At 38.7% G+C, this 17,364-nt stretch overlaps 1 long non-coding RNA gene across 1 annotated transcript; it reads right to left on the bottom strand.

Annotated features, from left to right (window-relative positions):
- Positions 1 to 863: 863 nt before the first annotated feature.
- LOC128932511 (uncharacterized) lies at positions 864 to 17,125 on the bottom strand. The gene is made up of 3 exons (XR_008482419.1): positions 17,040 to 17,125; positions 14,692 to 14,764; positions 864 to 935 (listed from the first exon to the last, which is right to left on the bottom strand). It is a non-coding gene; the product is annotated as an uncharacterized LOC128932511 (long non-coding RNA).
- Between the last annotated feature and the right edge of the window lie 239 nt (positions 17,126 to 17,364).

The raw sequence follows: 17,364 nt of genomic DNA, 5'->3' as shown, positions 1-17,364 counted from the left end.
GGACATCAAATTTTCTTACCTACTTACAGGTTGTTGCTGCTGCTTATTGTTGTTATTGTTTTTTTGGCTTTTTGAATGACTTCTATAAAGTCTGTGGTCTTTGTCATGTGTGTTCACTGTAGTCCATGCTTTCTTTGTTTAGTTGCCTACTAATAATTGTACAGATACTCTTAAAGACATGGAACTAATAATTATCTCAGTATTTGTCAAGGTGCTCTGTGTGCATGTTAAAGCATGACTTCAACATTCTGACTGGCAGTTGACAACTCTGATTTTCCTTCACTTCATGTTTGCACCCAGCCTCAAGGTCAGCTCAAGTTTAGAATTTAGGCCCTTCTCAGTGTTTTCTTAGTATGTTACTGTACACTACTGAGTACATTACTGAGCATGCACATCACCCTGTTGGTTGGTGCTGGTTTAGCATGTATGTGAGGACCATAGTGTGATGTGATTTTAACATCAAGATAGGAGATTGGGACTGGTCTTAACATTTACCAGTGTTCTCATTTGAAATAAGTAAGTTAACCTTTCAGTATCAGGGATTTTTTAGATTTCCAGGACTGCATCAAAGCATTTAAAACTCCTATGAACATCTCATTCCCCAGATATTTCCTTTAAGCTTTTTTCAGCTAACTTATTTTTTGCCCTTGCTATTATCTACTGCCACAGGCAGCTGCAAAGTTTTTTTAAAAAAAGTTCTCTTATTGTTTTCAACAAATAGCCTTGATAAAGGTTTTTAGAGATCTGAGTTAGGTCAAATAAAGAGAGCCTTGCAAGAGGGTCTTGAAGCAAACTATCATGCAGGTAAAATAAAGACGATTCTCTGAGAACGAATAATTGAAGGAGATTTAACACCCCTTTACCTCCTCTGATGACTGCCAGGCTGCTGGTTTTCACCATAGTTGCAGGCTATTGTTTTCCAGGCTACTGTGGAGCTGGAGAGGTATAGATGAAAATAGGCAAGTTAAAATATCGTAAAGCTCACTTTCTTACTGAGATTCAGCTGTTTTAGTGAATAAGTGCTCCTTGCAATTCTATAACCTGTTAGTTAATTTCTAGAGTTCTGAAAATGGTTATCTGCACAATTTTTGCTATTTTTCTCATGACTTTCATGGAAGATGTACTTTTCAGATGTCTTTATTCCACTATTTGTGCTGGTTTCTAAGGATTGCATTTCGAGAGACAAACAAGAGTTAGGGAGAAACAGTGATGTGAGACTCGGGAGAAAAATAAGAGTTGAAAGAACCCTTACAATTCTCATTAGAAACAATTATAGCTAGACATCTGTTATCTCATATAGTGGTCACATGTGTTTGCTTAAATTAGGGTGGGTACAGCAGCTTATGCCTGTAATCTTTGCACTTTGGGAGGCTAAGCAGTAGGACCACTTGAGGTGAAGAGTTCAAGAGCTGCCTGGTCAACATAGCAAGACTTTATCTCTACAAAAATCATAAAAGGAAAAAGAGTGGAGTCTGGTGGTGCAAGCCTATAGTCCCAACCACTTGGGAAACTGAAGCAGAAAATCACTTGAACCCAGGAGTTTAAGGTTGCAGTGAGATGTAATCACAGCACTGCACTCCAGCCTGGGTAAGAGAAATTTTTTTTTTAATTAACTAAAATGAAATTAAGTGTAAAATTCAGTTTCTCACTTACAGTAGCCAAATCTCAAAGGTTCAATAGTCATATGAGACTAGTGGCTGCCATTTTGAGCAGCACAGATGTAGAGCAGTTCCAAAACTTGTGACTGGAAAGTGCTAGTCTACTGTATGTGTGAGAAAACATAGTGTGATGTGACTTGAACATTGCAAGAAAAGATTGGGACTGTTTTTCATATTTGGCAGCTGTCTCATCTGGAGCAAGTTAATTAACTTCTCAGTATCATACATCTTTAAATGGTAGGAAATATAATTATTTAGTTAGGAAAACATATAAAAGCATCTTAGCTCAGATTCCAGCACATGATAGGTACTCAATAAATGTTGACTTCATGCCTCTCCATTCTTATCAAACTTCTCTTGTAATATTTGTAAAGGAAACTGCTTTCTATTCCTGATTGCATAAAATATAAGCATCTCTCTATGCAAACAGGTATTAATAAGTGACAGAAAAAAATAGCATGGATAGTCAGTAACCCTCAGACACAGAGAAGGTCACCTTTTCTTAGTGGCACGTTTATTTATTGGTGGATGGTAAGGCCAGACCTTGCTGTGGACCACCTCTGTTGCTGTTTTCAGTCATCATAGTTCTTCCTGCCTGTTGATGGCCCAGCTCCACCTTTGGCGTTGAGCACTCTCCACTCTCTCACCACCCTCAACTGGTGTCAGTGGACAGCTTGAAACATGTTTCCATATATAGGGATATTGTCTGTCAGTAAATCTTTTCTCTTTGTAATTAAGCTTATTTAAAATCTAACTTTAACAAAATATAAATTCTGGCTATTTGAAAGTTTTTAGAATAACACTTTTTTGGGGGAAGCAAGAAATGTACCTGCTTTATTGCTAATAAAAGTGTACCTTTTATTGCAATATTTTTTCTTAAAATTCTTGAACTAGAAGAAATAGGACCAGACACTAAAAGCCATGGATTCTTTACTGGTGCATCTTAATGGTCACTTTCTGTCTGAAGGAAAATGAATATTCCTTATGGAATAACTCCTAAGATTTATTAAGAAAGGACAAGACTGTCAACAGTGATGTAACTTTCCTATTAAGCTAGAATTGGACATTGGAAGGCAGACCTCGGCTTTCCTAGGAACGGGGATGTTATAGCATGGAGCAGTAATTTCAATGCTCTCTGCCGACCATCCTCTGCAAAATGAAAGAAACCATGTTTGTGCTGTTCTGGGTTCTCATAAAGCTAAACGTTCTTAAGTAAAGCTGCTTTTAAAAAGTTTGGGACTAGGATATTCCAAAGTACAATAAAAATTATACATATTCCTTGAAGGAAAAAAACTGTGTAGGGCCTTTTTCTGGGGAAACTAACTTTTATTGTTTTCAGTATGCTGGCCGCCTGCTATGTTGTTGTTTTCTTGTTTATAAACTATGACTTAAAGAGCTCTCTTACATTGCTTCAAGATTTTCAGCATTTCAAAGGACGTTCTAGGCCATTATCTCTGTTCCTCATAACACTTTGAAGGAGGATGAAAAATTCTAATAGGTATCTCTGTTTAACAAGTATAGAGACTGCAAAGCAATAGCCACGTACTTGAACTGAGAAAAAAAAGGATACAAAAGGCCATTTTTCTATCTCACAGGTAAAGAGAAAGGTGAGATAATCCCCTTCCCCTGAAACTTTAGACCTCTCTTTTTACCCAGGTAGTTTGCAATCTTTCTAGCCATTTGTATTTATCAGATTCACTGATGATGAATTTAGGGAGTACTTTCATGATGATCCTGGTAGAGGATGCAGAAGGAAACTCGATCCTAACACAGAACATGCTCTTATGGGGGATACCACAACCATAGGGTACTGAGAGCTCTCATGAAAAAACTGTGACAAGACCTTAGGGGCTAACCTGGGACAGAGGTCAGACTTCTCTCTTGATAACGCCCCCATGAGTTCTTTAGTCACATATGCAGCTATGGAGTTAGAAACAAGACCCAAAGTAGGAGGGTATTGTGAAACTTTGTAGTAGAATAATTTTTTAGAACTTCTGAAGGTCCTGCTCAAAAATATATGCGTTTTTATTGAGTCACAGTTGCAGGCATCTTTAGATTTGGCCCTGATTTGTTAGATAATATGACATCAATAAATATAAAAATTTTTTCATGCAGATTAATCTCTTTGGTCCCTTCATCCTTGCTACTCAAAATGTGGTCCTCAGACCTGCAGCATCGACATCAGCTGGGACTTCGTTAGAAATGCAAAATCTCAGACTCCACCCTAGACCGGCTGAATGCAACTGCACTTTTAAATGATCTCCAAATCGTTTGGATACACACTTGGCAGACACTGATCTGTATTGCACAGCACTCCTAGGGGCCACAGTTACTTAGTAGGGTGTTGGTCCTTGTATCCAGGCATGAACAGATTGGAAAAAGGTTTCCTTGGCAACGGAGAAATGATGGTTATCTTAGATGGCTCTGAGAAACTTTTCCTGCTCATCTTCAAGACAGAGTGCATATTGTCTTGAAGATAATCAGGAAAGGCACAGTCTTGGGAAAGGCAAGAACCTCACACCCCATGAAAGATATATTTACGTAGCTCTTAAATGAGAACCAAAGTTCATCAACTTCAGAGACAGTCTGAGAAAGTTGTGGAATTTTAGGGTAAGCAGAGAAGTAAAATTCTGTTTCGATTTTCCACATGGGCTTAGGGGAGAGACAATAGGATAATATTCATTTGTGTGTTCAGTTGTCTGAACAATATTTTTGTGTCTTTTTTATGTCCAAAATACATTTTGCGTTTTTCGTGTATTTGCTTCCATTGTAGATATGATCAGGATACTGAAAAAATATAGCAGTCATTTTGTTTGGTACTGCCCTGTATTTCTAGCTTATAGTATTTTGCATGCTTCTGATGATTAAAATATGATTGATGACTCAAGTCCCCTGCTTGTTTCTACACGAAGTCCTGTGAGGTCACAGGCCGTGTTGGTCAAGCTAGCCAATACAGAACCTGAGTACAGTGGCTACTTGTTGATGTGCGGGAGAGAAATTATTCTTATGTAGGATGAGGAGTACTATGTCAGAAGGAGAACAGGGCTGAGGGAGAACAGAGAGGGGGACCTACTCATCTGAGGAACAAGTAGATAAGTGAGGGAGAGAAGAGAAGGATAAGGTGGAGGTGGTTAAAACAGAATGAAGAGGAGGTGATGGGAATAGAAACAGGGAAGCACTGGGTGGGCTTATGTGCTGGTAAGTAGGGAGAAGAAGGTTGCCACCCTTATTGTCAATGCTTAAGGGATTTTTTTTTAATTTTGAAAATCAAAGATAGCCTCTAAAAAAGGTCATGCTAGTCCACCTGACATACAACACAGATTGTGTATTTAATTATTGCACTGGGCAGGGTTCATTGGCTCTTATCTGTAATCCTAGCCCTTTAGGAGGCTGAGACCTCCTGGCCAACATGGTGAAACCCTGTCTCTACTGAAAATATTTTTTAAAAATTAACCAGGCATGGTGATGCAGCCTGTAATCCCAGCTACTTGGGAGGCTGAGGCAGGAGAATCTCTGGAACCAGGAGGCGGATGTTACAGTGAGCTGAGATCCCTACACTGCACTCCAGCCTGGGAGACCGATTGAGTCTCCCTCTCCAAAAAAAAAAAAAATTATTGCACTGAATGAAAAAAAACAATTATGATCAATCACTGTACTCACTAAACATGATTTGCAGTAGTTTTAGTTATTATTTAATTGCATTATGTTTTAAACATTATTGAACAAAGGTAATAATGGAATTATAAGGAAAAATTCTTAAATAGACTGAACAAATTACCTGGCATGTAAATTAATTGATACCATTTCCAAGCAATGAAGTGAAGTTCTAATTATACCGTATCACCTTGGATTACATGGGAAATGGGTAAATTTATTTACTTCAATTAATGGTTTCATTACTAAAACAGCAACATTTAATGAATTCCGAAATGTTCAGCATTAGACACACCTGTTTGTCGAATTTAAAACCCCTGATCTGTACAAGGATTTGTGCACTCAGCCTGTGAACAAAATGACCTTGCTTGCAAAGTGCAAGGAGAGGAGTCACAGCAAGCAGCTGAGCGGCACGTGCTCAGGACTGAGGACCTGAGCTCCGTGTGGTTGTAAATATCTGCAGATAATCTATGATGAAATTCACTTATAAATCAGAACCGGAAGCTGGAGTTGGTGGAGAGACAACACATAAGGTCATATTATGGGCTGAGAGTTTGGACTTGTCTCTGCCACAAAGAGGCTCTGGAGTCTTTGATAGGTAAATTCCCCAAGCAAGGCACTGATGGCCTGGCTTGTCAAATGTCTGCATTTGACAAGGCAATTTCTTAAATTTCTCCTGCTCTGAAATATTCTATTTCTAGCTATGGAAAGAGATATAGATTATTAATTGCATTTACATAATCATATAGCATTTTAAGATCATAAATGTGTTCAGGATATGTTGCCTCACTTAATTTTCTTTTTTTTTTTTTTTGAGACAGCAACTCACTCTGTCATTCAGGCTGGAGTGCAGTGGCACGATCTTGGCTCACTGCAACCTCCACCTCCCAGGTTCAAGCAATTCTCCTGTCTCAGCCTCCCTAGTATCTGGGACTACAGGTGCACACCACCATGCCCAGCTAAGTTTTGTATTTTTAATAGAGACGGGGTTTCACCATGTTGGCCAGGATGATCTCGATCTCTTGACCTCGTAATCTGCCTGCCTTGGCCTCTCAAAGTGCTAGGATTACAGGCTTGAGCCACTGTACCCAGCCATGTCATTTAACTTTTATGCTAAGATGTTGTTTATGATGGTGGGGTGGGAAGACTTTTCTTCTTTTTATAGTGAATTTTATTTTTGGAGTAAGGAAACACAGAAAAACACATAGTGTTACTAATTTTTAGAGAACTAGAACATATTTAATGCTTATAATTTTCTAGTTACAACTGGAGGTAATATAAATCTGTTGACTTGGGTATAAATTGTGATTCAGAAGCTCTTTGGCTACATTGAAACATGATTGCTAGCAAACATCGCAAAAATAAAAATAGGGTTATAAAATGTGTATTAAATTCTTCATGTTTTCTACCCTTTAATTACCAAAGTTCTGACCATCATGCCCTTCCGTAAAGCAACTGATTTCCTCAGAAAGCACTTTTATGACTTTTAAGGTTTCTATAAAAGTTCACTGTTTCCTGACACATCTCATCTTTCTACATTATGTGCATGTAAAGCCTGAGTTTTCCCCTAACACCAGATTTATGATTATTGTGCTTTACATATGTACACAAAAATCATAAATCTATACATATATAGCCATACATATAATTGTTTTTTTTAATTATAAGCTTGTACTGCTTCCCTAAGCTTAGCACAGACATCACATCAATGTAAATTTTAATTACCTGTCTTTGATATGCTCTTATTCCATATAATAATACAACACAAATCCATGTTTTTGTAGTCAGATTGTATCAAATTAATTAACATGCAATTAATATTGCAATTATATGCTTCTTTTTTTGATTCAGAGGGACTTTTGAAATCTTAATAAAAAACTGTATCAGTAATTGTAATAATCTAACATTACATGTTATTGGTTTCTGTGCAATCAGTTTTTTGAAGAGCTGTTTTGACAAATAAAAAATAATCTGGTATTTAACTGGTAAATTGTCTTTTGGTATATGCAAAAGCTTACAAAGAGTTGCAATAATATTTGCATATGGGAATGGTAGCTAATTTGAATTTTATTTTATTTTTTTATTTTTAAACAATAGATAATTATACATATAATTAGTCTGTGCTCTTTTTTGACTGGCTTCTTTCACTCAGCATGGTTATTTTGTTATTGCATAATCAATAGTTAATTGCATTTTGCTGCTGAGCATTATTTTATTATAGGGATATGTGACAGTTTGTTGATCCATTCATGTCTTGATTGACACATAGGTTGCTTGCAACCTTTAGGCTAGGGTGAATTCTTTCTCACAACTTTGACAAGTTTCTTCTGAGTATTCTATCCAATGCAGGACAGTTCTCCAGGTGTCTTGGGCCAAGTCTGTCATCTCCCCCTTTCTTGCCTGTAGTTCTCAAGAATAACTAGAACGTACTGGGACTGTAACATCCTGACCTACGGTGGAATTGGCTAGAACAGACCAGGGGCTGCTCCAAGTTCTTTCTAGAACAGAATGTCCTACAGCACTTTAGCCCAGCAAGCCATATAATCCCTGGAGTATAGAATTCACAGTGAGCCGCTTTCCAGGGCTTCTCAGCCTAAGTGCAAGTGGGGCACATATGCATGAGATTCCATCTGCCCTGGGGAGCTTTCCTGAAGCTTGGAAGACAGGTTTGTCACGATTTCTAGGCTTCTGTTGTCCCTTGCTGCGTATCTGTAAGTAATAAGCCTACTTCATGTAGGGTTGTATGCAAGTGTTCTGTGTCACCAGTCTTGTGCAAGTGATAACAGATTTTCCAGTCTGTTGAGTGGGACCAGACACTATTCCCTGCCCTTGTGTAAACTCCAAGTAACCTTCTTTCTAATTCTTTCATATTATTCCTTCCCAGACACTTTGGGTAGTTTTCTCACATGTATATGTTAGTTAATATGTTGTTGAATACTCAAGGTAGGTGTCATCTGCACATACCCAGAGTCCTATTCATAATTCGGTCTGTGTGCAGCTCTACCTTTCCTGGTGCAAAAACTCAATCTACTTGGTCTCCCTAGACTTTTAACTCTAGTCTCCCAGACTCCTGAGTTTCCCTTTCCTGAGTCACAGCCTGGAATCTCTCTCAAAGAGGTAATATGGACAATTGTAGAGCTTCCATTGTTTCCACTCATAACTCTTAGGGATTACTATTCTTCATATGTTGATCTCCAATATCTTGAAAATATATTTTTTCATATATCGACTCATTTCAAAATTTTTTTCCAGTGGGAGGTCAGATCTGATCCTTTTTATGCCAATTTGGTCTGAAGCAGAAGCCATGGGTTCTTTAATTGCTATTTGCTTCTTTTTTTATTGCTTTTCCCTTTACTGTAAAATGTTATATCTTGTTATCTACTTTCTTGAACATATAAGTCATAGCAATTTTAGAATCCATTTCTGGTAACTTCAATATCTGAATCATCTGTGAGTGTATTTCCACTTTCTCTTTCCTTTTTTCTTTACTATTGGCACTGTTTCAGTTCTGGAATGGTAATTTATAATTGAGTCCTAGTTTTTGAATACAGACAAGATGTAGAGGTGCTGGATAATGTTCTATGCCTTCAAAAATGACTTCATTTGATTTAATTTTTGCTAGACAGCTAGAGAAGGGGCAGATCCCAACGCTGCTCTCTGGAATCCAGTTGTAAAAAAATTGAGTTTCTATATTTTAATCATGTTCTCTTTCTGGTTTGCACCTACTCCCAATGTGAACTCTTCCAAACACTCAAACTTTGAGCTTACATAAGACCTCTTCTTATTGGGACCCATATTTCTCTGCGAACACACTTTGAGGCTCTCCAAAGCTAGCTTACTATTTCATCTTCTCAAATGCCCTAAGGGAATCATGGCACCGTGTATTGAGCTCACCTGCTATGTTCCTCCCCCTTTTCTGGTACCCCTGTTTCCTTGGGAACCTCGAATTCTAAGTTTTATCTCTCCAATCCCATGTAATTGTCAAAAATTTTGTTTGGATTTTGGACTTCTTTGTGGAAGTTTCAGTTTGGCTTTTTAGATTCTAGTCCTATGCGGTTTGGCAACCAGCAAATGCCTGGAGGGGAAAGGTCAGATGAAACATTAGGGTCACATCGGCACATTTCCCTTTTTTGGTGAGATTTTGACTCCTTAAATCCTATATTTCTTGGTAATCCCCTGAAGGCTTGAAACAGTTGTGTGCACATATGTGCATGCCTGTGTATTTGTGGTACATGACTTCTCTACTGGTAGGAGGGTTGGCTTCATAAAAATCGATGAATTATAGTTGTAAGAAAGAGCCATGATACTATTTTGAATTTCATCCTTTTATCTACTGATTCCATTGTTTTTGAAACTTACTTAAGCAGTAGGTATTTTTGATTCTTTATTTGTAAATAAGGATAACCTGTTTTCTAGAGGTGGTGCAATGTAACAAAAGGTAATTTTCTTGAAAGCACCACCTAACCTAAAATTTTCTATAAAATATGATTACAAGTTAGTAACACTTACAACACGTGGATATTAAAAACAACAATAGCTACCATCTATTGTGCACAACTATATTCAGATAATCCGATGTATTTTATTTGTATTATTTGTGACAATGATCACAATAAACATATAACAGTCATTTATATCTTCATTGAAAGACACCATTGAGTAACCTTTTGTTTTACATTTATTTTGATTTAGCATTTTTCAGAACTCTAAGCTCATCATTGTAAAAATAAGACTGAGGATAGAAAAAATAGAGTCACTTCTACTTTTTACTTTTTTGGATTCTTATTGTGATCACTCCTAAGAGATACGACCTTGTTTAAGTACTTTATCTTCTCTGAGCCTCATTTATCTCCCATAAAGAAGAGTAGGGATGAGAATGCTTTCCTTGCAGGATTGTTGAGTGAGATAATATATGTAAAGCCTTAACATCATCCTTGACGTAGAAACCTCATTCAAAATGGGTGCCGCTGCCTAGCATTTGATTTCATTTAAACTTTTTTTTACTACACCCCCATGTAAACATTTTAATAAACACTAGAATTCAAATAGGGCAGCAGATATCTTGTTTCTACAATTCTGTGGCAACTGTAGATCTAAATTGTCAAGAATGATAAACTAATACTTTGCTTTTGATTTGCATGATATGATCTCAGAACTTGGCAGTCTCTCAAGTACTTGAATTGGCCCTACTTGCCTCAAAAACCACAGTATTTTGTCCTCTGAATCTGTTCCCTTTGCCTAAAACACCTCCCCGACTCATTCAGTCTCCATAAATAATTCCTATGCTTTCTATTAGGTAATTTCAAGTATAACCTGCATAATGCTCTCTCGAAGCCAGTATTATGAGTTAGAAAACTTACCATTCTTGGGCCTCTTTAATGCATTGCATGAACTTATCATTTACTGAAGTCAAATTGCTTTTTTACATGTCTCTTACCTGGTTCACTCCAACTATAAACTCCACTCCTCAAAACGAAAGGCTGCATTTTTCGTTGCTGAATTCCCAAGCCTTAGCTAAAGGCTTGGCACATAGTAGGTACTCAGGAAATGTTTGTTTCAGGCATAAAAACTTTTAAAAGGAATGAATGGGCCGGGCTATGGACCGGTCGCAGTGCCTCATGACTATAATCCCAGCACTTTGAAAGGCTGAGGCGGGTGGATCAGGAGGTCAAGAGATGGAGTCCATCTTGGTCAACAAGGTGAAACCCCGTCTCTACTAAAAACACAAAAATTAGCTGGGCATGGTGGTGCGTGCCTGTAGTCCCAGCTACTCAGGAGGCTGAGGCAGGAGAATTGCTTGAACTCAGAAGGCGGAGGTTGTGGTGAGCCAAGATTGTGCCATTGCACTCCAGTCTGGGTAACAACAGCAAAATTCCGTTAAAAAAAAAAAAAAAGGAATGAATGAGTAGGCAGATCAATGTCACAGTCTTAATATAAGTTATTATGCAGCTTTAAAAGATGCTAATCTAATGTATATTCCGTAGCAACAACAAAACCCATTATTTCTAATCCTGACTACTTCAGAGTTTTCTGGGGAGATTTCAAAACATAAAATGCCTATGTGTCTTCCCCAAAGATCCTGATTTATTTGGCTTAGGAGAAGAGAATTCTGGAATTTGCGTTTTTGAAAAGCTTCCTAGGAGATTAAAAAGTGTTGTCATGTTTGAGAAGCACTGATCTAAACCATTTTCCTCCAATAAGGAATACTAGATAATAGTTGATTAACATATGTATTGGTTCCTTATGTACATAAGAAATCATAAAGAGGAAAAACAGTGGAAATACATATAGAATTGGTTGGAAAATATAAACAATGGGTTCCACATATGAATTATGTTTTTTACATTTTCTGCGGAAAACTTTCAGACACCTGGAGTATAAAAGAACTTCCTCTGATTTGAAAAGCCATTCCAATCTAAATACTTAGAAGTATGTAAATATAAAATTTTATTTAGTTCCTGCAGAAACCCAAATTATATTACATTAAAACTCCCTTGGAAAATTTCAGCTATTCTCTGTGAATACGGCGGTGATCATGGGTCTTGCAGTTAGGTGTACATAATTTGAACCTGGTTTTGTCATTTCTTGCTTGATTACAGGAGAAATCTCTTTCTCATCTCTAAGGCTGTTTTTTTTCCATACATAAAATTAGGGATACTATAAAATACGTGTTTTTCCATATTTCCATCAATAATCATTAAAAAAGCCAGATTGACAAAACTGAGGGGGTTGATCTTCGTGATCAGCTAAGTTGATCTTAGTTGTGTTTTTTGGGAAGCAGGCTCAGAGATGAGGTTTCCTTTCAGGATATTTATTAGGGAGTACCCTCGGGAAGGAAGAGAAGGAAGTAGGATTTGGTAGAGACAAAAGCTGAGGTGTGAGACCTAATGACAACCCCAGTTATCTCCCTGGTGAGTTCTAAAGTTAAAATAGCCATCAGAACTATCCCTCTGTTAAGCTGAAATGTCCAGGTCTTTACACTCATGCCTCAATTGGCCCTTGAATATGGGCCACCCTAGAAGTGCAGAACCTTGGTCTAAGCAGCTCTCTGAAGCTGAGGCAGACCCTGAAGTGTCTGGAAGCACCCCTGAAAATCTCAGCAGCAAGTCCTCCTTGAAGGAGAATCACAGAGGCTCATAACCCACATGGGCATGGAGCTGACATGCTGAGGCTCCTCTATGAATGAAGGAGACAGTCTATTAATCAATAGCCAAAGGGGCAAAGCAAAGATTTTCAGACCTGCAGAATTTTAGAGCTGAGACTGCCTGTAGCATCACTGAGCCTAACACCCTCACAATACAGAAGAGAAGAGTGAGGTCCAGAGGTGGGATGAGACTCACCCAACATCACACAGCAAAATAGGCGTGGTGCTGGGATCAGATCTCAGCCCAAGACTTTTCTCATTCTTTCGTCATATCCCAGGAAAGAAATATCACCATAAAGTTTTGGGGTCACACTTAGACTTGTATCTCAATCCTGCTAGTTTATGGCTTGATTTGGGGCAGGTTTCTATTAAACTTCAACATCGTCTTCTGTAGTATGAGGATAGTAAGTCATCACTTGGAAAGCTTATCTGTAAAATGGTCACCATCAATTCTGTACTTCCCTGAAAGTGAAACTGCTTTTTCAAAATTGTGACAGTAAGAGAAATCTGACACAGCTGACTTCATTTTGCTTCTTGCCTGGAAGCTGTTCTTGGTCATTCCTGGGTATAGGCCAAGCTGGCAATTGGAGAATTTGGTTTATAGTTTAACGTGAAAGCAGGAATGATAGTAGTCCTTTTCTAAAACTAACCCACATTTTTCTCAGGGACTGAAAACCACCTTTGTAAGACTAAAGAAAGGCCATGGATTAGGAATATGAGAGGGGCCTGCACTCTGCTAAAAGGTAGTCAGTTCCTATGAACCCTTACTACTCAGGAGTCATGTGGCTGGAGGTCATAAGACTTGTGACTTTCCCAATTGACCCTGTAGATAACATCACTATTGTAGAAACTAAGATCTTTTTTTTTTCTTGAGATTATTTCAATTGAATCTCACCCAGACTCATGAATCATGGCTCAGCTGGTCCTGCGGTCCCACCCAGAGGTGGAGTCAACTCTACACCAGGATAGTTTTCTACACCCCTATGATTTCATCCTCAGTCAATCCATAGCACCCATTTCCTAGATCCCTGCCACCACATTGTCTATAAAAACTCTAAGCACTTTGGGACGCCGAGGAGGGAAGATCACAAGGTGAGGAGTTCGAGACTAGCCTGGCCAGTATCGGTGAAGCTCCGTCTCCACTAAAAATATAAAAATTAACTGGGAGTGGTGGTGCATGCCTGTAGTCCCAGCTACTCTGGAGGGTGATGCAAGAGAATCGCTTGAACCCAGGAGGCAGAGGTTGCAGTGAGCCAAGATTGCACCACTGACTCCAGCCTGGGCTACAGAGTGAGACTCCATCAAAAACAAACAAACAAAAGCACCCTCTAAACTCCAAGCCTGGGAGAATAATTTTAGTGTTAACTCTAGTTCTATTGCATGGACCAGACTCTCATCAATTAAACTTTCTCTACTGCAATGCCATGGTCTCGGTGAATGGACTTTGTGTAGCGGGCAGGTCTTCAAATTACCCACTGGGTAATTACAAAAGCACATTCCCCAGTCAAAAGGTGGACCTTATTCTTCCAGGTTCTTGAAGCTGGTTTGACTTGCAATTGCTTCAAACAATGACTTCAGTGGAAGGGATCCTTCTGAGTTCTGGGCCTAATCTTTAAGAGAATTGTCAACTTCTGTCTTTTTTCCTTAAAATGCTGGCTTTGGAAGAAGACATTCACTGTGTAAGTAGTACAATTACCCAAGGATCTCCAGGATATGAGGAAGCTCAAACTAGCTACGCAGAGAGGTTTCATGGGAAGAGAGGTGCCTGAGTAGCTCCTGACATCCCAGCTGTTTTGGCTCAGGTACTGTGCGGATGAGGGAAGAAGCCTGAAGAAGACTCTAGCTCCAGTGATTGTAAATATATGAAAGGTCCCAAGTGAATTGTATACGGCTCAGCCCCTCCTGGAACCAAGGAGTATGACAACAACAACAAAAGCAACACACACACACACACACACACACACACTATCCCCTCATCCCATGTGCTTAGCACAGACCTTAGCCTATTAAAATAACTCAATAGGCCAGGCGTGATGGCTCACACCTGTAATCTCAGCACTTTGGGAGGCCAAGGTGGGTGGATCACGAGGTCAGGAGTTTGAGACCAGCCTGACCAACATAGTGAAACCCTGTCTCTACTAAAAATATACACATCAAAAAAAATTAGCTAGGCATGGTGGTGGGTGCCTATAATCCCAACTACTCGGGAGGCTGAGGCAGGAGAATTGCTTGTACCTGGGAGGCGGAGGTTGCAGTGAGCCTAGATGGTGCCATTGCACTCCAGCTGGGTGACAGTGCAAGACTCTGTCTAAAAAGAGAAAAGAAAAATACTTTGGTATATTTAATAAATGAGCACCCTGGTATATTTCAATAATGTCACTTAAAATAACAACTAACATTTACATAGAGCTTATTACTTGCTCTAAATTATTCCTAAAACTTTTATACATATTAGTTAATTTAATCTTCATAATAATCATAGCATATATATCATAAAATATTATTATTATCCCCATTGTATTTGTGAGAAAGTTGAAGAATTGGCTGAAATTACAGAGCTAGATTGTGGTGAATACTGTGTGTTCTTTACCTTTGTATTTATATATTGTGGCAGATGCTCAGGATGCCTTCAATAATACCTTAAGCTTTAGGGTTGTGGAGAAGGAAGGAAGAGGAGAGAGAATAAGAGAGAGAGCTGGAAAGTAGGAAAGGAATAAAATGTAATATGTCTGGAGAAAGGAAAGTTCTTGAACTAAGATGTTTCCTTAAATTCTTCAAGGTTAAACAGTATAATCAAAATGAGAGCAATTTTATTGAAACTGAAAGATCAATAGGTCCATTTAAACAGCGTGACGCTAGAGTGTGTAACTTAAATATCTAAATGGATTTTCTTAGCGATAATGTCATATGTTTATTGCCCCTCCAGCTCCCATTCTTAATTTCTTCTCTGCCTGTATGTTTCCAGGCTAGAATGCAGCTTTGCTGAGATAATGTTTCTCACTTAGCCTTGGGGTGAACATTTCATCCTGTCTGAATGACATCCTGATGGCCACAGGCACCGTGGGGAGGAGCCAGATCACTGAATTCACCAGGGCGTATTTAAAGATAAGCTAAATTCTAGATATAGCAATTAATACAATCACTCATTTAGATAAATCATTTATTTAAAATTCCTCAGAGTCCTTTAGTCCTAAGACATGATTTCAAATCTAGGCTTATTTTATTACCTACCTAGTTATGGGTTCCCAGCCAAATAGCTCTTGACATTTTGCTGGGGGAAATGATGAGGTTTTAAAAAATGCACAGGGAATAGCTCACTTTTACAACAGTGACTCTTTCCCCCTAAGGAGGGAGTGTCAGGAGAAGGGTGAGTAGTGAGCAACGGGAACTGTGATGTTTATCCTCCTTTTGGTACCAGTGATTTACTCTTACAAGAATTGTGAGAAAATAGGCTCAGCTGAAAATAAATTGGAAGACTAGGCAAGGAAAGTGAAGAAAAATTATATTCAAAAGAGACATGCATCATGTTTATTCGACCAGCAAATATTGAGTACCTTCATCGTTCCAGAAGCTGTCCTAGGAGCTCGGAATATAACAGTGAAAAAGAGAATTGTTAAGTTACTAACCTCTCTGACTATTATTACCCTTGAGAGAGCTGAGTAAAATCTAGGGAGGGAATCTGTTTTTCAGAGGTCATTGACTATGCATGACTCTTGGCTGAAGAAACTTCAAAGTGTTTTTCACAGAAGGAGTGTGGAAAATGAGTTAAATCATTGGTTCTCAAACTTCAGCATGCATCAGATTCACCTGGAGGTCTTGTTAAAACACCAATTGCTGAGTCCAATGCTGGCGTTTCTGATTCTGTAGGACTGAGAAGGGATGGGAAAATTTGCATTTCTAACAAATTCCCAGGTGATGCTGATGCTGCAGGTCTGAGGTATGCTATTCGTGAATCACAAAATTAGACGGTAGAACTTGAGGCAAGAATCTCCGTTAAATGGCCGTTGCATGAAGATACATGCAAGGCCCTGTTTCAAGGAGTCTAGGCTTTGGGTTAAGACAGAATTAGGTTAAATTTGACTTCATTTATTACTAATATTTTTACATATATGCAACTCTCGTAAATGAGAGACCTCTTTTAATAAAAAGATACTGTCAAGGGTGAAGGACAGGTTAATAACATAGAAAAATAGTTATCATGTTTAATATCCGGTCTGATAGTCTCATTAGGAATTCTGGAAATCAGAGTCTAAGCACTAGATTTCATCTCAGGCCTGAAAGAGGCCTTTTACTTATCCTTTCTAAGTTATCCCCAGAGTCTTCTATTTTTTTTTCTTTCATATATTCTGCCACCACCTTTGGTGAGTGTGACCAAAACACCCACTCTGCTCACAGGGTCAATAGAATTGCAGGCTGTCTGCTCTACTGTGCCCATTCTTGCCTTATTCAAATCCACCTATATCAAAATACACATGTGACCCCATCAACCCTTTTGAAAGATTTAATTAGCTTCTCATAACCCTTGAATTATGACTCCACGATCTCAGCATGATCTGCAAATCCACGCATGCCTTGGGCCCTACCTGTCTTTCCAGCTTCACCAGTTCAGCACACCTTGTTGGAGCCTTTGTGCCAGGCACAAGGCCCTCCTTCAGGTCCCGGAATCCAAAGTGCTCTCCCTTATCACTGGATAACTGTATTTCTTGTTATGCTTTCTGAAAATCTCTCCTCCCTCTTTACCCCACCCTCAGCAGATCTCTACCTAGTTCACTCCAAGCTGGACTTCGTATCTCAACTAGACTAACACTTTTATGAGAATGCCCTTGCTTACTGCCCAGTCCAGATAGAGAGTTCCAATTCCTTCACTTTTTGCTCTGAGTTCCATGTACCTTCCTTCCATTGCTTTTA

Source organism: Callithrix jacchus, chromosome 6 (assembly GCF_049354715.1).
Source record: "Callithrix jacchus isolate 240 chromosome 6, calJac240_pri, whole genome shotgun sequence".
Taxonomy (NCBI): Eukaryota; Metazoa; Chordata; class Mammalia; order Primates; family Cebidae; genus Callithrix; species Callithrix jacchus.
Note: the sequence above shows the minus strand (reverse complement) of the source record. Positions and strands in the feature narration are given on the sequence as shown.